The sequence below is a fragment of the Thermobia domestica genome, chromosome 10 (genome assembly GCF_964235325.1).
Source record: "Thermobia domestica chromosome 10, izTheDome1.hap1.1, whole genome shotgun sequence".
NCBI lineage: Eukaryota > Metazoa > Arthropoda > Insecta > Zygentoma > Lepismatidae > Thermobia > Thermobia domestica.
Window position 1 is genome coordinate 229,111,467 of NC_137463.1, and position 22,817 is coordinate 229,134,283.

The following is a 22,817-nucleotide window of genomic DNA, read 5'->3' on the forward strand; positions in this document are numbered from 1 at the left end:
GTTCCCTTACACCACGCAGTATCATAGTCAAAGCTGGATTAACCGATCTGGAGGCCCGGGGCTAGAAAAAAATATGTGACCCCTGCTCATTTCGCCTAACACATTTCTGTGAAAGTACAGTAGGAAAGTTAAGGGAATATGTTTCATATTTTTTGGTCATATTTTATCTTATGACGATGATTGTATTTTGTGTGATTCTTTTGAGCCAGCCAGCTGAGATTTTGATGAGTGGAGGCGAAGGTCCACCTGGAGGACCGGGTTATAGCCCCGTAAGCCCTCCCCTTAATCCAGCTCTGATCACAGATTAGCGGAGGACCGTAGAGCATTGAAGATTCTCACGTCAGTTGCAACAAGTGAACTGCCAATAATGGCAGAATATCTATAATGATGACGACAATATTGCATGAAGTGAACGTTAATTTCATGGTCTTGTCGTGTCACGGCATGGGAGGTGGAAATCGAGCATCTTATACCATTTCATTACTTACTTTTAATAGTTTAATACATAATGCGTTTTCTTCAATCTCTTATAGGCCTACACTTAATTGAACAACGTTGTTTGTTGCTAGAGACAATAGTGAAGAAGAAGAAGAAGAAGAAAGTATTAGAATTAGATTCAGGAAGTAAATAAACAACTGAAGAGCGAATCACGTTAGTATTGAAGGATTGGGAATAACGTGGGAGATACGGAGGGATTAAAAACAAACTTTGTTCTCGATATATATTATATGTACATATGTATCTGTATATTTTTCATACGGAAAGGTTAAGTGTAATTATTATATTTCACAATGATAAAATGACGGCATAGTTAACTCTGGGAGAAAAGTGAGGAATGTAACTTCCCTGCAACTCCCGTGGTAAGTTTAAAGATACCCTGCAGGTCAATGTTTGGCACACCACTTAAAATAATTATTGAAAAATTAAAAGGGTAAACTTTACAATACACGCTTCAGCTGCGCATCGATAAGTAGGGCCACTTTATAAGGAGATAGTGGAATATGGTAGGGTAGAGTGAGATAGGGATAAGTAGGGTAGAGGTAGGAATGGGTTAGTTTAAGGTTAAGTAACTTTTGATCCATTTTCATAAAATTAAGATAGAGTAATTTCTCTTTTCTGAGTTAGTATACCAGCTGGAGCGGGCATTGTAAAGTTAATTCTTTTAAAATTATAAATTACTAATTTCCTTCTTATTGTTCTCCAAAACATTTGCGCTGGGTGATATATTATTTCAGATAAAATTCAAGGGGGGCATCAGAAGTAATAGTTGAAAAACTACCATTCTTTTACGATTGTCATACAAAAGGCATTTATTCCGAAGTTGGGCGTCCGTTTTCGGCATGTTTTTCCGCTGTCATCTCCTTTCCACATTTTCTGCAGTTTGTTATTAGATTCATTAATCCGTGCTCTTCACAAACTTTTAAAAGATTTTGCTCGTTATCAACGTATTGTTCCACAGATGTTAAAACTGTTAGTTTACTGCCCTTGTACATTCGCCATGTTGAAAACATAAATGCGGAGGTTACTTTCCCACAATGCAACTGTTCGGTTACCTTGCGCCAAGTAGTTTCCTCCGCTCGCCGTATAGTCCCATGTTTATAACCGCTTATATATGAGAAGTAAGCAGCTTTTTCGAGCTCCTTTATATATTATCAAGCACACAAACGATTAAATTATCCATATCTTTCCTGTAAATTGTAAAAAAGTTGCTGGAAACGGACGCCCAACTTTGGAACTGAACCCTACAAATACCACGTCTGAATATATGACATAAAAGCTGCTATGCAAAAAACACAAACCCATTCAACGCACCGATTCGCCATCCTATACGACTACCATGCTGTTGAATCATCGAAACGTTCTGCGTCTTGCAAATAGTCCCCACTTCTACATATGTATCTTTTCTCGTATTAAACATAATTTTACTGCAAAACTTACACATCTAAACATCACATAAGAACTTAAATTCATCATTTCTGTAAGTTTTTCTATTTTTTTTAAATAAAAAAACGAAGGGACAACTCTAAACTTAGACCGTTGAATGTGATATTTCTGCATTGAGTTTTACAGAATTATGTAAGAATAATGAAGAGAATCTATTAAATCTTTATAAGAACCACGGATTATTCAATTTAAGTGATAACTGAAGCTTCTATGAGTACCTGTTCTAGTCTAATTAAAGTGTTACCGAGTAACCTAACCTAGGCTTTACTGCTGTATCCCCGGACCACATGAAAATCGAAATATATATATATATAATTTAATTTCTCCCCCAACTGGCCCATTTGGTACTGATTAGTGTTCAAAATACAGTGTAGATATATGACATAAAAATAGTTCATTATACACGAACCAAGTTGTCCTAGGTGGCCACTAAAAAAAACGAATGCCATCTAACCGAGTCAACGCAGGAACGCAGAATGGGGGTCCGGGCGGCAGCGAGGGAGTTTGTCCATAGGGAGCAGGCGCGTCAGCGGTGTTGGGTGTACAGATAAACGAGGATACTTTCTGTACGCGGTAAAATACTTTATGTATCATAAAATGCATGGCTTATGTATTGCACAGCTTTGGGGGAGATACTAAATGCTATCTAAAATCTACTAAATTAGGTTTTATCCGGTTAGGTTTGGTCTGATGTTCCTCTTTTCTGTAGCTTCATTTTGTTTCCACACTTATGGTAAACTGTTCGCTTGTTTAGTAGACCGTACCTTTCACGCTATGTCAACAACTGTCCTCCTTATTTGTATTTTACTCACATGATATGATACAGTCTTGTGATTTACTCACTATTTCCAGTTTCTTTCCCATAAATTATAACAAGTGTACCTCTCTGCGAAATAGTCCCTTCCGTCTCCATATTTAATGTCGCTTACAATATCAAAGGAAATGTGGTGAACAAACACCATGCTCGTGGGTTTCCTCGGGGTTCTTCCATTTCCTCTCACTTTCTTCATTCCACCATTTAATTCATTTCTCATCATCATCGTGTCCTTTAGCATTACAAGCATAACTGTGGGACGTAAGACTCAAGGATTTCATTTCAACATCAAAGACAACTAACAAAAAGTATTTTCTTAACTTAACTATTCCTCTCACCTTACCTTCACTCACTCTTCTTTACAAACCCAAAATAAATTTTCCAGTTCATCTGGTAAATTTCTAAAATTGGTCCGGCGATACAGCAGTTAACCCCTAGCCTAGCAGAACCAAACCTAACTTAACCTCACCTAACTTAGCCTAATCTAAAACTAGTTAGCTGCTTTCTATTTGGCATCTTATTGCCGCATCCCTCCCTGTCATCTAAAACGGAGAAATGCAAAAATCCACAAATTTGTTATGGTTTGAGGTATCCTAATCAGCGAAACTAATTTACCATGTTTCACAAAGCGTCCGCTGTTTGGTGGTGGGTCGGTAGAGGTTATACTATGTCCATCCCTCAGCAGAATGTTTTGTCTTTCATGGTATTTAGAAAAAGTACGGTTGAGAGCGAGAGTCCCCAGAGAATATCTATATAACATAATAAATTACGATAATACCTTCTTTAATTCTTACGAGCAGAACAATATTCTTCCTTTCATTTCTTTATTTCTTTTTAGAACAATATATATTTTTTAAAATTCTAAATATCAGACCGGCCAGCGATATGATAATTTATTATTTTATACAATAATTCATGCCTTAGTTCTATATATGATAATGCGTTTGCGATAATAGGTGAATATCCAGTACTGTAGAACGCACACTTCCTTGCAGTTTTTGAATGCACAAATAGATTGTAGATATGCATTAAATTATAAAACACACGTAATATGGTTTTTATTAGTCATTTCCGCAAAAATAGTTTAATGACGATTTGAGATTGGGAAATGGCAATCTTGCATGTATTCTTTAAATTCAATTACGTTTACGTGGGGATGAAATATTGTTTTTATTCAGAGTAGTGTTTATAAGGAACTTTAAAAATGGTGAAAGCAGTGACGCCTATTTAGACTTCGAAACTGAAGATTACTAGATAAATCTAATATATATTATATGTATTGTTAGTAGGATTGTATTTTCTCTGCAATTATTACGTGCGTAACGAACAAAGTTACGGTACGGAATTCCAAAATCGAAAGATCGGATTATGGAATCTGGATCAACATTCCGAATTCCGGAATTAAAATCCCGATTCCGAGCAACCTTCCCCCTGCGGACGTAGTCGCTAACGCCCTTGCCTTTGGTGCGAGCGGTCCTGGGTTCGATTCCCGGTGGGGTCACTCTATCGAAAAAGTGTAACAGCTTTTTCAGGCCAGCCATCTTGAGTGAGGTTTTTCCTGGGTTTACCTCATTCACACCAGGCAAATGCCGGGATAGTATCTAACACAATGGACCCAGGCCGCTTCCTTCCCTTTCATCTGGTAGTGTGCTCACCGAGGGACGTCATCTCATATACGTGTCGAGCTAAATGGCCTTAGATGCAGACAGCCCAGAAATCTAATTCCTAATCCTTCCATATGCGGAAAAGCCGTGGCTTGCATTTGGTAACACCCTGGAGAATATCACAAACGTTTTTTCTGAATACAAAAATTATAACCTTGCGCTAACCAAACACTTAATACATTCGAATTACGCATAAATTTATTTTTTCTTTATATGAATATGGGGCCAAGTACAGACATGGCGAGAACTGGCAACACTGGCGATTCAGGACATTCTCATCACATGTTGTTGTTTGTTAAATTAGTAAACTTTTGTGTCTTTTCGTACGTACGATTCCGTTACGATTACGATACGTAAGTACGTACAATCTTGATATTTTTTCTACTTTATCTCATTGAATCTCTTACACTAGAAATTCTTTTTTTTTTTTTTTTTTTTTCGGTGTAGAATATTGTACGGATCCATACATTAATTCATTGTACTGTAAGACTTTGTACCAGATATAAGGAATTAAAAAAAAATCACGTGTAACTTACGTACGTAATGATTAAACATGTAATAGCTGGACATATAAGGAAAACATTCCTGTTGCAGGCATTGAGCGGTGTTGACAGTTCGCGACAAGCAGTTCTGCACGCTGTCTTCTCGCGCTACTGTGAATCTTGACAATATCACAGGCGCTACTAAGAAATATTGTACTAGCACATTAACTGCTCACTATACCAAATAGAGAAAAGAATTACGAAAAAATACGTGAAAACTACATCTTTCTATGTCAACTGGTTGGCATGATAGACGCTTTAAAAGGTTTCCATATAAAACAATTAGTAAAACGAGCGTTGATTCCCGCGTTTATTTTCCAGTGGATTTTGTTTCGATTTGCAAATAGAGCTTATAGCTTTTATTACAGGATAATCATGGGTGTAACCAGCAGGTTATTCTAGGAGAACATTACTTTCAGGGGGAGGCAAGCTTTTCACGTATTAAAAGCAGAACAAATTACCTCTTTCACAACATGAAAGCATTTTAACTCACCATACATACATATATACTATGCGGATATTATATTTTCACAATGCTTCCTTATCAAAAGATGGATCTTGACAGTACTGAAGTTAAAAACCGGAGTGTAAAAGATGAATCAATAAGCTATTCATGAGAAAATAAAAGCTGTTTATAGCAGTCTGTTTATCTGACTTTGTGTTTATGTAGGTTAAAATACAAAAAAAAAAAAAAAAAAAAAAAAAAAAAAAAAAAAAAAAAAAAACACCTCGAAAAATTATGAACTCCGATATTATTATGCAATAATATAGTAGTGAGTTCACAGTGCACCCAGTTAGGGAAATGAGAATATAAAGCATATGATTAATTTTAGTTGTTTCAATTAGGTATAGAAACCGTATTGATGATTGATTTTTTTTTTTAATTTCATATTTTATTACCAAGTCCTTAATTTGTATTAATTGTTAAGTAAGTTTATTAAGCATATACCAGACGAACCTCATTTTGGAGCTGGAAATAGTTCGGAAAGACAGAGCTTCCTTTTCCCCCATAGCTACATACCTTTGCAATCTGATTCATATACTGTATATACGCCTAACATCGTAAGAGTAAAGCATGGGAAGTTTGTAATTTGTTTTGAAATCTACTTCAAGATAGACCCTTTCTTATTCGACAGAAGGAACGCAGTATGTTTTCTTTTTTTCTTTCACGTTCCACTGCTTTATTATGTGCGACTTTTAACACCCTCTTTTCTCCTCTATAAGGGAATCAAAAGCATCAGGCGTCTGAACGGTGTCATAAATTATCGTAACCCAAAACAAACTCGAGCATATCGAGTTGCTTAGGAATCAGATGGATTACTTTCGTGGCACCTACACCAAGCCCAAGCGTGCTACTTGTTATGAAAACGGAGAAGGAGGGGCTAGTTGTGTAGGAACTAACGTAAGAGAATTCATCAGTCTCTCGTTGCTTTCTTTCGTGGTGGTTCGTTTATTCTCCAAAATTATAGTTGACAATGTCTTTAAGCAAACCGGGATTTAGTATGAGTTACCGATATTTGTAAAGAAAATTATGTATTTTGTAGTACCGGCGCAGAAATGTCATTCTAATAGTTGAACACATGTCCCTCAAAAGTACTAAGGAATAGAAAAAAAACCTTTGAACTGATTTGTCTTGGTTGGTTTTTATGTCTAAGAATATCATCCCAATCGTAGTGAGTGGGGGATTTACAGACTTTGGAGCCTTCAGGCTGAAGACCACCACGGTTTGTACAGGTCCCCTACTGCTTTCAAAAAATTGTGAGCGATATTTTGTTGAGTAACAGCATCGAAACAGGAAGTCTGCTAAGTACCCCTCCATATGTTCTTTTTTCCTTCCAAACATGGAGATTAAGTACTTTGCACACCGCCACTTCTTCTCAATTGTCTGTGTGAACAGCCAATTCTTTACCATTCAACAATTCCTGATTCTTGTGAAACACGTCGCCACACTCTTCGGTGCACTGTGACTGTCAGGTTGACCATAGAACTCACTTATTGGATAAACTGTATATTTTTGTCGACATTTAATCGACATAAATTATTATTTTATTATTTAAAATAAAATTTATTTAAAATTAATATTTTATCCAAGTGAAAAAATTCTTTCTTCGTTCTGGACGCTTTATAGCAGGAGAGAAACCACTTTTCTTGTTTTTCCCGCAGGTGTGCTCCAGACCTGTTGTTTCTGCGAATAATACAAAAAAAAAAAAAAAAAAAAAAAAAAAAAAAAAAAAATTATTGAACTGAATATTTATCCTATTAGCAGAGTACTTTTGAAAAGCAAACATTTTAGCTTTTCTTGAGTGAAATTACCAACTCATGATCTTGGCTATTAACACTAATTTGTGTATACTTTTCATATCACTGATTATCAACGTCTAGAAACCTTTTTGAATACGAAATCGTTATATTGAGAGAGACCAGGTGCGAAGATCTTTACACTGACGCTTTGCTATCTAAACTCCGATGGGAATAACGCTTGCTGTCTTTGTGAATTACAGAAAAAAAGCTTACTCTTGAATTGCCAATCCTTATTCTTTTCTATTAAAGTATTTTTCATTGGACTAATATATAAGATATTCATTAGTTGTAGACTGAATTTCTAAAGTTGGTCTGCACTCCGCCTCCGCACAAATTGTACTTTCCCAAGGGACAAAAGACGTGTTACCAGGACAATTTAATATACCATAATTATATTTGCATAGATTATGACTATAATATATATATATATATAACATGTATGTATGTATGTATATTTTGAGCAAATTGTGAAAGACAGTGCCAACTAGAGGCGTTCTTTCGAGACATTCCCGAATGTTAGTTATGGCAAGGAGTTCGCGTCTGTTACTCGAAAAGAGAGGCATACAATAAGGTTATTTAACAGTGCTTTTTCTTTCTGAATTAAATGGCTTTACATGTTAATTTAATAGGTTTATTAATTCCCGTTTTTTGTGCACGAAAATGGAAAATTATATGCAGGAGATACTTTGATATGATTGCTCATTTAATGTTTAATTATTTATTCACCATTCAGTATCCAAGGCGAAATTGGTACAATCCGCGGCAAAAAACCTGCAACATGAGCATATAAGTTTATTGTGAAATGACAAAGTCTTTTGCTCCAAAATAAGTTTGCACGGGAGGAGGCCGAGGTTTATCCTGGCGTGATTCGTTCCACTTAGACGTTATGTTCATTTCCTGTGCTGTTAGGCGTAGTTTCACAATAAACTTACATCCTCATATTGCAGGTTTTTTGCCGCGGATTGTACAAAAATTTTCTTATTTCACACTTTCTCTGCTGTAGGTCAAAGAGCTATGGGTTCTGGAAGTTTTGTTGGAGTCCTTTGATTCCTTCTTGGGTAAACGAAAAGTCGAACTCTATAATACTCGAAAGTGTGTACTTTATTGCTGAATAATGTGTTCCTGAAGATGAACCTTATTGTCAATTTATCAATTTACTGTTAAAATTTCTTCGTAGCCATGTCAGAATACAAATCACTATTTAAAAAAAAAACGGAAATAAAATTAATCCATTTTATCACTTTGAATAATGAACTAAGTATTATTCACAGTACCAGATAATATCTCCGTGAATCTCATTATTTTTTTAAAATTTTTATTTTAAATGTGTCTCTTTAATGTATTAAACTTTTACGAAATAGAACGTCTCGTATGTGAACGAGCGAACACGATTTCATCTATGCATAATTAATAATACAGACTATAGATGGAGGAGTTTCGGGAAACAACAGCAGCCAAAGAACATCAAGTAACAACTAGGGTCTAATCTAAAATTTCGCTTCAGAAGTTAACTGAGAACTCCAGGGCTTACCGTGCTATACTAAAATGAGGGCCCACTGTATAGATAAGTTGAAATTTTTTTATTTATATTCTTTATCAAATATCAGTTGATCTTCTATCCTATGAAAGTATCAAAAGATTTAACATATTCATACTAACACATATACGGTCACTATTATTTTTAATTAGGAATACACATAACAGTGTTTGCACACGTCCCCGGCAATGCCGGCGATGGAATCGGCGGCAATGTAATTAAATGGTAGCTTGTACACGTTTTCCGATCCGGCAAAAAAGCCGGTGGAACTCCCGGGACCGACGAATGCAGTTGGCCTAGCCGCCGACAGTGTCGGTGTCGGCTCCGGCTCCGGTTTTGTCGGCAGCAATGCTCTCTTATGCGTGGATGCACACGCAGCCGGTAATGCCGGAACCGGCTTGCTGATAGGTTTCTTCTTCAATCTAGCTATAGTGAGTGAGTGGCAAGGCGTTGTGTATTCTTGTTTCTTTTCCTGTATTTGGATTTTTTGTTTACTTCAGTTTTTTCTGTTGTTTTCTTTTTTTTTTCGCATCGTTTCAATATATAATAAAAAATGAAATAATCAAAATGGCTGTGAGGTACCACAAATATAGCGGCTTGCTATTTACATAAATTCTCAGCAAGGGAAATTCGGATCTTGTTTGAATTACCCAACTACGGCAACGCGGAAAGTGAGTTTCACAGATGTATGTATGTATATTGATTTGTTATCTTCTACAGCCGAAGCTTACTTAAACAAAGTAAACAAAGGGGTCGTTGGATTCGTTTTGATAAAAAATATGTCTCAGTATATATGAAGTCATAATAAAAAAATCAACATGGCGGAAATGAACAAAATGGAGATATGAAGAAATTATGAATCTAGGATAGTTGCCCAGTATTTATCCTATTAATTATGCAACCCAGTATGTAGGGTATGAATAAGCTTCATAATAAGAAAACTGGGTTTAAATCTCCATCATAATCGAAGTAGGCATTCCCAAGCATAACAAAGGTTGTAAATAAAATTGAAGTGAATATATATATATAAAATTGAAAATCACTAGGTTTGTGACTAAATCTCCTGAACCGCCCGACCGATCTCGATCAAATTTGTAACATGGATAAGGTTCGAGGCTGGGCTGGTTTTAGGCTACTCACATTGATGGTAGAACAGAGGGTTTGGGGGAGGGAGTGCGGTATAAATAAATAAATAAAACTTAATAACTTCTGAATCACTCAACCGATCTTGATCAAATTTTCAACATAGATGAGGTTCAGGCCTGAGATCGTTTTTATGAATTTAATTTGACGGAGCAACGTAGGGAAGGAGAAGGAGGGGGAGATACATAAAAATCAATTTACATAATACTAAAAGTGACTATTTTTGTAACTTAATAACTCTTGAACTATCCGACCGATCTCAATCAAATTTTCAAGATACATAAGATTCGAATCTGGATACATTTTTGTAATTTCATTTTAACGGTATATCCTAGGGGAAGGGGAGCGGAGGGGGCGTATAAATAAAAACTAATAAAACCTATTAACTTTTGAACCACCCAACCAATCTCTATCAAATTTTCAACATATTTGGGGGTTGGACCTTGAGTGTTTTTTATCGTTTCACTTTGACAAGCCAACAGAAGGGAGAGGAGGGGGAGATATATATGTAAAAAAATTACAATAAAATGATTGCTTTTGTGACTTCATCACTCTTGAACCACCCGACCGATCTCAATCAAATTTTCAACATACATGAGCTTAGGGACATGGATTACTTTAGGCTATTCACTTTGACGTTGCAACGTAGGGGAGGGGGAGAGAAATTTAAAAATGATGAAAAATTACCGATATTAGTGTTGAATCCATAGTTTTCGGGATCGATGAGAGAAATAGTGACACGTCTGATGCTGTTTCAATCAAAGTTCAGCCTTGATAGTTGGAGAGGGAAAAAATACAACGTAGGAGAAGAGGATAAACATTTAAAAATGGTCGAAAACGACATATTAGTGTCGAATCCATATTTTTAGCAGTATCTGGGATTAAGAGTGACAATTCGGATGTCGTCTTCGGCAGCACGGAGGAGGGGGAGAGGAAGCTATACATAAGGGGGAGGAAGAGATATTTAAAAATGATAGAAAAGACCGATATTATTGCTGAAACCACATTTTTTGGGTCGCTGAGATGACCGATGACACTTCCGATGCCATGGTCCGCAACACTGGGGAGGGGAAATTATATATATGTATATATATAAATGATCAAAAATGACCAATATTAGTGTTGAATCTATAGTTCTTGCGGTCGCCGAGATTAACAGTGACACTAATTGAATTAAGGAAAAAACAGTTATTTCTGCAGTACTAGAACACGAATTACACTTAATTTCCAACTAAGAGAAAAGATTGTTACTACGTCATAACGTTCCCAAATATTAGCAAAAACTGCGTAAACATGCTTGTTGTAATAAACAATAAATAACACTAGTTAACAAATTTAAACTTTTTGTTTGTTACATGAGAAAAATCACCTGATCTTAAAGGAACTTTTTGCGCTGAATTCGAATATGCACTCGGTTTCTCTCCATCACGTACAGTTTTCCCGTAACAGAGGGATTTTCGGGAAATTCCCTCAAAAATTTCCCTTCAGATATTTTATTCCCCTAGCTCCTGTCCCCTTTCATATAGTAACATAGAAATTATACCTAAGTATACCTTGATTTATATTTAATAAACCCTAAAAGTTTCGTAAAAATCGCTTTGTTCTTTCTAGAGAAATAAATATATTTGTATGTATACTGTGTGCACTGTTTATTGCACCTGATAGTAATGCTTTCAGATCTCCTGAGTTGGGGTAAAAACGATTTGCTTTATTACTACAAACACAGACATAAAAATGAATATTTACAATAGTCAACAACACACTTGTATTGCTCTCTGTAAATTAGAAACGTGTATATCAGTGTACAGGAAAAGGCATGTTCAATTTTCAAGCTATTTCTCAATGCAAGATAATGTGTGCGTATGTACGGATATAAATGGGTTGATGGCGGAGCTAGGAATTCCTTACGTTCCAGAAGAATGGAGGTTATTTATCGACGCGTCAAAGGTCAGCCTTAAAGCTGTCCTTTTACATGATGGAAATAAAAAACCTTCTATACCACCTGCGCACTCAGTGAAGATTAAGGAATCCTATGACACCATGTCAACTTTGCTAAATCTTATAAATTACAAGGACCATTGTTGGCAAATATGTTGTGATCTCAAGGTAGTTGGTATTTTATTAGGACTGCAGTGCGGTTACACGAAGTACCAATGTTTTTTATGTTTATGGGATAGCCGAGCTGATGACAAACATTATGAAGTGAAGGAATGGGAACCTAGAGTGAATTACGTACCTGGAGAATGCAACGTCAAATACGCTCCTTTGGTAGATCCTAATAAGATATTACTACCACCACTTCATATCAAGTTAGGACTTATAAAAAACTTCGTCAAAGCCATGGACACATCTGGTGAAGGTTTCAAGTATTTGCGAGATAAGTTCCCTAACCTGAGTGATGCTAAGATTTCAGCGGGAGTGTTTATTGGTCCCCAAATTAGGAAATTAATGCTTGATGATAGCTTTGACAGCAAGTTAAACAGTGCTGAGCTAGCTGCCTGGACAGCATTTAAGTGTGTTGTGCGCAACTTTCTGGGCAATAACAAAGAAAGAGTTACACAGAAATCGTACAGGACACGATACAGAAATACAAAGAGTTGGGTTGTAGGATGTCTTTAAAAAACCACTTTTTGCACTCCCACCTCAGCTTCTTTCCTGCTAACCTAGGTGCTCTCAGCGACGAACAGGGGGAAAGATTCCACCAAGATATAATGGCAATGGAGAAAAGGTACCAGGGACGATGGGATCCTTCAATGATGGGGGACTATTGTTTGGGTCTTGTTAGAGAATGCAACATTTCTTACAAAAGAAGGAAGTAGTGTATGTTTTTGTAACCCAATGGAAGTTTCATATATTGTGAAAGTTTTGATTGTTTTTTCATGACCTTTTGGTACATTTGTATTATTGTTTATTGTAAATTGTCACACTTGTAAACTATATTGTATTATATTTTATATATGTGGTTGTGGTAATAAAGCAAAACGTTTTACCTCAACTTAAGAGATCTGAAAGCATTACTGTAAGGTGCAATAAACAGTACACACAGTATACATACAAACATATTTATTTCTCTAGAAAGAATAAAGCGATTATTACGAAACTTGGAGGGTTTGTTAAATATGAATCACAGTATACTTAGGTATAATTTCTATGTTAGTATATGCAAGGGGACAAGATCTTGGGGTGTAAAATAAACGAAAAGGGAAATTTTTGAGGGATTTTCCCGAAAATCCCTCTGTTACGGGAAAATCGTACGTGATGGAGAAAAACCGAGTGCATATTCGAATTCAGCGCAAAAAGTTCCTTTAAGAACAGGTATTTCCTTTTATGTAACAAAACCTTTGTTAACTAGTGTAATTAATGGCAATAAAATACATGAGATACAAAGATGTATATTTAAATTATTTATTTCAACCCAACGTAGCGGGTAATATATGCTAGTAAAAACTAAACCACAATTACAGAAAGAACTGAAAAAGCACAAACAGAACGAAAATTTCTAGTCTTGTGATTGTATGTGCTTTACCCTACAGATCATAATTAAAATATTCATGTTCTCTGTTTCTGGTCTGGATTTGTTCCATAGAAATATTGTGGACTGAGTGAGATATCGTTTGTTTATTACTGGACTCATGTTCTCTCCTTAACGTTCAAACTATTACTCGGTACGGGCATTACCGGGATGTGTGTGCAAAGCAGCGCCGGCACCGACATTGCCGGAGCCGGCATTGGTTTTGCCGGCCGCGTGTGCAAAGCAGCCCCGGTTCCGATTCCGGCATTGTTGGTGCTGGAGCCGGCATTTTCGGTGCTGGAGACGGAATTGCCGGGGACGTGTGCAAACGCTGTAACACTGTACTTTGTGCTTCTAGTTACTAATGTAATTTAAACATTCCTTTTTAAACAAATGATTATCACATTTTAAAAAGATCAGAGTAGTTTTTTTTTAAATACACGGTTTGACTTAGTAAATCCTAATCTAATCTCATCATTCAAAAAAGAACAAATGATTTGAGCTCTTCGAGTAATAGTTCGTTTCTTTTGTCATCACTCAGGTCTTTTTTCAAACAGTTTTAAAGAACCAGCGCAAATTCCGTGATAAGAAGTGCTCACGGTTGGATTGTGCTAGCCGATTGTACTAATTATCGAGATATCTCCCTTTTGTCCACATCCTATGACATCCTCTCAAACTGTCTGTTACCAAAATTGACCCCCTCGTACCAAATTTAATTGTTGGAGATTACACCCGCCTGCGAAATGAAACATTTTTTCTCCGGCAAAAGGTTGAAGAGATAATTTAACCTAACCGAGCTGATTTCTAATATCCAAACCGTTTTTGCCTATCACGCATAGTTTTGTTGCTATATGAAATCGAAATTTTACATATTGTTGTAATTTCAATACTAAGTACCATAGTATACACTATGTGCAATGTGAATGGAACATGATGAAATTGCAATGAATGTACAACAACTCTACTTTCATATAACATGTTCATTCGTAAAATGTATTAGTCTCACCACAAGAAAACTATTATTTGCTTCGCTTTCTAGTTACTAATGAGTGCAGAGTTGATTTGTGTTTGTATCCCTGAGCAGCGTTATCTCGCACTGGACACCAGCATTAATCTGACATCATGGAGACATCCGGTCGTCCGTGATATCTGTCTTGAGGTAAGCGCTCGCCGTGTTCCTTGCCGAATCCCCTGAAATTGTCAGGAAAATTGTCCAGATGACTGTGCAGGAAATGTAATTTTAAGCTCATGTGGCAACCTAATTTCTGGAAGTTGTACAGCATTGTTTCGACAATCTGTTGGTAGTCATCATCTTTAACATTAAACAAGAATTTTCTGGAAACATCCTTTATGATTCCCATGCCTGAAGCTGTGTTTCGTTCATCCTCGTAGTGGATGTAGGATCCTTCATAAGCTTCCGAATAAGGGGGCCATCAAAAACAGTTCTTAATTATGATTGCAAACAGTGTTGGAAATTTGTGACAGAGGTACTGAAAGCAGGGATCGCTTCTATCCAAACTCTTAACGTACCGCTTATAATTCCCAGTTTTATATGTAAGGGGGCAATAACACATTTCGAGGATCAATTAATGGATGATTTACAATGGTTTTTACTCCCGTCACAAACTGTTTCCTCTTGTGTCACTCACTCAGAAATTAACCACTTTCTATTCTTGTCCCTAGAGCTCTATTCACAAAGATAACATTGGTACTTTATATATCTCGTTGTCTGCTTGTCTCGATATGATACTTCATACTTTCAAATCACAGTACAGTAACCATCTGGGTTCGTTGTATTTCACTCTGTACAAAACCGTGGCTAAATTTTGGCTGTTTTCACGAAGGGACATAAGTGGGCGTCTAGCACTGAAGCAAGTTCATTCCCAATGTGCAGAACACTGAGACTTCTTTTAGTCAAGTCAATAAATAAACGCCAGTCCTTTTGCTTGGTAAAAAAAATTCCAAGACGATGAATCAAGCCAGGGAAATCACAGCAAAATGCAAGTTCTCCTTCCTGAATTTGTCCCTCTTTCAATCGTGCTCCTAAAAGTTCACTCTTTTCTTTAGTATGACCCAAGTAGCGCACCAAATAATTCGAGTCAAACCGATTTAAAAGACATGGGGTTGTATCTTCAACATTCGGTATCATTACATCATTATCGCCTTCTTCCGCACATAAAATGCAGTAGAAACACTCTCTGGTAACTTGATTGGTGGTTTTGGAATAAGAATATCGGGGCTCATTTGGCACAGGTGAAATGGCTGATGGAAGGTTCGGATACACAATGTTTTTTCTTTTTTTCCGTATCGAAATCAGACACTTTACACAGACAAAAATAAGTCATCAACATGATCCCTTTCTTCCCGCCAAACTGTTGGAATTCTTAATGGTATTGATGGCAATAACCCGTGGTACAGTTCTGGCCAGACGGCGAAAAAACAATGTTCAAAAAAATACCCTAGATATCTACGTCTCTCAGATCTGTGCTTACAGGGAAATTTATTTTCCTTCCATTTTGCTACAGAGTAACATGACCATATGGAGCGGAGATATGACTGTCTGAACGTATCAGTGAAGTGTATGTAATTGCCATATATGAAAAGATAATAAAATATCAGAAAAAGACAAATGAATCAAAACCTGGCTTAGTGTGTGATGCAGAAGTCATACTTTTATGGGGTGTAGATCACCAAGGTATACATATGGACAACTGCTAGAGTGAAGACTTCTTGGTGTAGTGGTTAGAGTAACGAACTTACGTGTAGAACTTGATTTTAGCATTGGTTCGAATTCTGTTTACGAAAAATTGTTTTTCTTTTTAAAAAGAAAGAATGTGCGTTCTGTTGCAAAAGGTTGTGGAAGTAAAGAATCATAAATATGTCAGCTATGTAATATAGTACATTACATATGTTAAACTAAATCGTAAAGTATTCTCCTTTTCTTTTTAGTGTATATTCTTGAGCTGAAAAGAAAATAGAAAATGTTCATCTAGTTTTCCAGTATTTCGCGAAGGGAATCATTATGTAAGAAAATAAATGGTCTCCAAATAGTATATATAGTTTTTTACCGCAACCAGTGAGAATAGTCTGGTTGGTCTATAAAAAGTACATACTCTGATTCAAATGCTAAAATAAATTTAACTTTGAAGAATATTCCAAATGGAATAGTTTATATAGTAATGTAACAGATTTATTGTATCAAAATATTTGAATTATAGACACCAAAAAATATAGTGAATTAAAGAAAATAATCAAAGAATGTAACAGGAAGATCAGAATATTAATTGTTTTACTACTTTGCGGCATAATCAAGTGGTTAGCCTACCAAGTTGCCAAGCGGTCGAGGAGGGTTAGAATACTGTTTCGTCTACTTTTTTTTTATTTATTTTATTTATTTATTTTTTTTTTTTTTTTACGTTTGGTACTGCCATTCAATTGAAACATGTTGGAGAGCAGCTAAAACTTAATACGTATGTAAGATATTGTAAACTGTTAACATCAAGCAAATACGTCAAATTGATTTAATTTGATTTTCAGTTTTGCATCCCTTTCAGCCAGGGTGGATTGATTTAAATCACGATTTTAATCAAGATTTAAATCACTTGATTTTTTTAATAAAAATCGTTGATTTAAATCAAATTCCGAAATGAATTAATTTAAAGTGAAAGTAAGTAAAATCCCGTTTCTCTTCTGTTATTCCGATTATGGAATAATAATCATAATACAGTGAGACTCAAATGTATGTAAGCACAGCATGAAACGAGTATCATGTGGGAACTATCAGGAAAAATCCCGTTTGAACGGGTAACGGGTGAACCCTGCTTTCTTCTCTTTGTAACACAGGGTTTTAAAATTTCTGTTCCAACGGGGAAATCACCATGGACATTTAAGATGAAAGCTCTTTTGTGTTCATGTCTATTTGTTTGTTTCCAGATAATAGGGGCGTATTTAGAGGGTTCGATCCCCTCTCCGAAACAAAAAAAAAAAAAAAAAAAAAAAAAAGATTTTAAAATTTTGGGCGAAATTTATGTACTAAATACATAGAAATTCCTCGGGATCGTAATACGACAAATTTTGGATGCGTTAAAATATCGAATAATACTTTTGATAAAGTGGATACTTGACCCCATTGCAGAACATGCCGCGATCTGCGATGTGATCGCAGAAAATTTGCCGCGCCTGTGCAGGAAAAATTGTAAGAGGAAATAAAATAGCCAACAGAAAAGTATAAAAACGTGCCTGCTATGTATAGATGTCTTAAATGCACGGACAACTCGCATTTGAACTGTTTTTCACGTCACATAAAGCATATATTTAACAATCACAAGTGTTTCTTCTTCTGGAACTGATCATCTTGATTTTTTTATTTTGGAATTCCTGCAGGGAATTCGTGTTATTATTCAGTTCAAAATCTCTTATCATCGCGAATTGTGTCGAGGAATTTGAAGCTTTAAAATATATAAAACGATAATTATGCCTGTTGTGCTGTATGGTTGTGAAACATGGTCGCTTACGCTGAGGGAAGAACGCAGACTAAAAGTATTTGAGAATAAAATCCTGAAACGAATATTCGGAACCAAAAGGAACGGAAATGAGGAATGGCGAAAACTTCATAACGAGAAACTGCATAATTTATACCATTCACCAAACATTATTAGGGTCATCAAATCTTGGAGGTTCAGGTGGGCAGGACTGTAGCGAAAATGGAAGAAAGTAGGAACGCTTTCAAAGTTTTAACTGGAAGTCCAATCGGAAAACGGCCATTAGGAAGACCTAGTCGCACATGGGAGGGCAATATTAAGATGGATCTCGCAGAAATAAGAATACAAAATAGAAACTGGATTCAGTTGACTAATGATAGAAGTCAGGAGAGCTTTTGTGAGCATGGCATTAGTTCAAAATTAAAACCCAATACTTTCACTTAAATGACATAATTAACATTTAATACTAATTCCTAATGTTTTTTCTTCAGTTCGCGACTTGTATCATACGAAGAAAAAGATTTGATTTAAATCAAAAAAATCGATTTAAATCAAAAAAATCAACAAAAATGATTTTTTTGAAAAAAAATCATGATTTTTTTCCACCCTGCTTTCAGCAGTAAGGATATGTGAAACGTTAATTTACAGTTTAGCGTGGGATCCGAACAACATGAGCTCCCACAGAGAATCGAACTCGGGTCTCTCACGACAAAGGCACGTACACTAACCGCTTAGCCATGAGGGAGCTCTAGTGTTAAAGTAATACCCAGAGAGAGGCAAAGTATGAAGAAAAAAAAAAGGGAAATATGAAAATCGAAAGTCCAAAATACGAAAATATATGAAAATTTAATTGTATCTTTGTAGAAGATAAACTAGTGGATTTACACAATTATTTCAATAAGAGCTAAAATTTATAAATTTAAACGAAATTTCTAGTTTGATGTCCCATCAAAATGGCTAGAGAAAAGTGATTATTAATGAAAATGAATGATTATTAATAATTCGTGCATTAAAAATCAGAGAGGAAAGGTGAAAACGTCAAGAAAGTCCATGGACACGATGTTCCCACCACACACTCTCGTAGTTGGAGATTGAATGTGAAACTCCTCAGTAGTAGTGGGGCCGTTATATCTCACTCGTTGTTGATTGTTGGACCTGATCAAGTGACTATTCTGATTAGTTCTTAGGTGTCACTTGGTATTAGATCACGACTCCGCGGGAAATTCATAATTAGCCTCTGCCCTCTTGGTCATATAGTATGATGACATGAGGTCATGGTCTTAGGCACACCCCGCGGATAATTCAAAATTAGTCTGAACCCTTTCAACCGTGATTTTTAAATCAGAAGTTATGGTGGTGCATATCTTTATCCTTTAATGGGTATAAAATTACCCCCAAAAAAGTTTTTGATTCCTTGGATAATGGTTTACGTTATGAATCAGTATAGGAGTCCAGGGCAGGTGTACTCATCTTGAAGGGTAATGTATAGGCTCACCATCGATTATGGTAATTGCTATAGTATAAAGACCATGGTATGTACTTCATGATCCATTTTGTTTCTTTTCATAATATATAATATTGCCAAAAACAGAAGGTTTTTGACGTCTTTAATGAAGGTTTACGTTATATGGATGGGTGTAGACCCTCTCAATTTTGTCATTCATAGGACAAAGGTACGTGAACGAACCCTCTAAATTTTCAGGTGTACCACTAACCCGGGGGTCAAAATTCAAGGTCAATATTTGACAGAACCAGGGTATAAAATTAAAAATCGAAAATTTTGGGAGGGGTAACTAACTTCGGAATGAAAAGGTCAACGTTCAGTTTTGATTGGTGGGTATTGGTCCACGTATGTATAGGACCAGGACGTCTATGAAAACAAGAAAATGTGTGTATTTCTTCATTCTGAAATGATACATTCATTATCTGAGAAGTGTAAAAGAGGCGACGGGAGGGGATTCCAGGAGCGGGTTATTACCTCTTAAATAATCAGAACAGTTCATATTATTTCCGTTCGTGGACTAAAATAAAAATGTTGAAAACATTTAAAAGGTTTCTTTCTGTGTTAACTTTTAAGCAAATGTCAGCGCCTTTTCTATTAAAGGAACCAAGTGCTAGCGTTAGCTGTATCGTATTGCATATGTTTACTACACATGTTTATGTCATACCTCATATTCTTCGTCATCATCATAAAACTAAACATTCACATTCTTTTCTTATTGCTTATTAAACACGTGGTAATATAAAGTGCAAAGTAAATGAGTTTAGATAATTATTTTGCAATTTATGAAATTCTTGTAAAGCGACTTATGACCATTACTTCATTACTTGCGATGTCTGAATTTTATTCTCAGCTTACCAAAGTTAGATATGCAAATAGTGACATGCTTATAAAAAAGTATTTGCTAAGATGTCTTGGTCAAAATTGATAGACGTTTTACAAGGAATGTTGCAGTTAGTTATATGTGTAAAAAAATATATCGGCTCAATGAAATGGTGTCGCAGTAGATATTGATGTGTCAATAACTTTCGAGAAAATTATTTTTCGTAACTAGATATAATCAGATCATGAATCTGTGATTTAATGCTGTGTCATATTGATGAGTGACGTCATGACAGCTCTTAGTCAATCAAATTGCTTGTTATATGTCGTTTAGGTTCACGATTAATGAGTAAAATGATGTCATACTTTTACATTGAACATTTCTCAGTATTGTGTAATAGTTGTAAGTTTTGTTATGATTGGTTCTCAATGACTCATTCATTAACCTACTCGTTTCTTATCGTTCAATGACTAACTTAAACAAATTTTCAAATTCTACATCATTGAAGATTGTTTATCTGACTGTATGTGCATTTTTTTTCATCAGCGACTATTCCTTGTTTTAACAGCTATCGTGTAAAATTCAACGGAACATTTTTATTTTCATGATACTTTTATTAAAACGTAGAATATATGTCATTCTGTCGGAATATTAAATTTTGAGATTTTTATCCTAAAACAAGTTTACAAATTTTACTTTTTTCCTCAGAAATTACCATGTGAATTTCGTTAAATTCAATTCAATATCAATTTTCATCAGTGGTGTTATGCTTGAACTGCATTAATTTTGAGTTAAAAAAATTTTTGATTTCTCGGAAACCAGGCATGAAGATTTTTCTTGGTCAAGTGTTGTAGCTTCATTTTCATCAGTGTTGTGATTAATTTTGAGTTTATAAAACTTCACGGATAAGAAAATCGTTTTTCTTTGAACAACGTTAATTTTCTCGAAACCTACGCTTGAGAATTATAACGCTTTGTTCTCGAAAACTGTGCATGGGAATTTGTTAAGAATTTCCACTAACGTGTTAATATAAAATACCAATTTTTAGATTTACAAATGTTTAATTTTTGAAAACGGTTCATGAAATTTAAATTGCTTTTCTTGAAAATTACAAATGAGGGGAACACTTGCAAATCAATGTTAGATGTTCATAGTAAAGTTTGCTAACACTTCACTTTGTATAGTACAACATAACTTTGAAAGTCCTATGTGAGAGTAAAGAAAAAATGCTAAATACTACAATTATTCTATGCCATAGATCACATTATAGCACATGCTTTAGATAAGAAAACCATTTTATTTGTGCATTCTCTTTATATCACTTAGGTCTCCGAATAAAATCTTAGGTCAGTTAGAAGTAAATTTCATCGTTGATGTAGTAAGTATCGCTTTTGATAAATATGGTCTCGGGCTTGATTTTCGATATGACAAGAGTAAATTTTTAAGATCTTAAATCAAGAGTTATGATTTGATTTTTAATTCGATTAATTAATTTAAAATTAATTCGAGAATTCTATTTTCTCTCTTTGTACAATGTACAAAAAATCAACGCTTAAATTTCTTTTTTCGTTACATTTTTATCGTAATTATTCCCGATCGTTTCTATCCTTTTACTTACCTTGGCCTGATCGGGATTTACTGTTCTGAATGTAGTGGGTCGTCACTACGGATGTTTTAACGTTGAGGGTCGTTTACTCAAAGTCTTGTTCAATGCACCACCAGTTGAAACCAATATCGTCAACTGGGTACATAATAGTTTCCAAGGAATGCTGGATGCAATGTTCGAGAATGTCAGTGATGCTATGATTGGATTATCTGTGATAACGCAATGCGAAAAAATTCTTTTCGGCTAGTTTCCGTCTGGCTTGTAACCTGATACTAAGGACGATTTGAGCCTCGTTTGAAAGAGTACTTCAAAGCAATGATTCGTTTTTCCTTCACGAGCCATTTACCGTTCATTTTCATCCAGTGCGTATTTCATGAGGATGCGGATATGGAGATCGTTTAGCACAAGAAGTACTAGAACATGAAGAACTGCTGCGAAGCAAGCGAGGGGTTGTACGTGTAAAGAACTAAGACATAAGGTGCCGTGCAAACACCCTTGTAATTGCTATTGGACTGGAAAAAAACACAAGATTGTAGATGTCAAAGGTTATAAGCAGTATCAACATCAGAGGAAATGTATCATGAACAAAGAAATAGACGATTTATGTACTGAGGTAGGAGTAAAATTTAGACCATGGTGCTAGTTAATGAAATTCGTGAGTTCCAAACTCACCTCAAGGAATACAAAATTGCCGTTTACGCCACCTTCTACGGACAAAGTATCATGTACGAGAGAACAAATGATGAAAATCGCACTGGCATTAACCTGATTTGTTTTGCTAGACATTTTGACATTCAGTCTTTTGAGGTTTGCGTCGCGTGCAGCTTCTACTGCGAAGCGTGCCATAAAACGTATAATGAATGACAGACATATAAAAAATGCCCTGTGACTTGTAATTAATACTTACCAAGGCCTCTATGCGACAAGAGTCAAGCTTTGATGTTTTGCAG

The 22,817-nt window shown here is 35.6% G+C and overlaps 1 protein-coding gene across 5 annotated transcripts in view; it reads left to right on the top strand.

The window, feature by feature from the left end:
• The first annotated feature begins 631 nt into the window (after positions 1-631).
• Positions 632-22,817, top strand: part of LOC145663040 (uncharacterized) — a 328,849-nt gene continuing 306,663 nt past the window's right edge. For all 5 annotated transcript variants that reach the window (XR_014127141.1, XR_014127142.1, XM_081729191.1 and 2 more), the window contains exon 1: positions 632-860. The gene's annotated coding sequence lies outside the window, so the exon portion shown is untranslated. The remainder of the gene's footprint in view (positions 861-22,817) is intronic.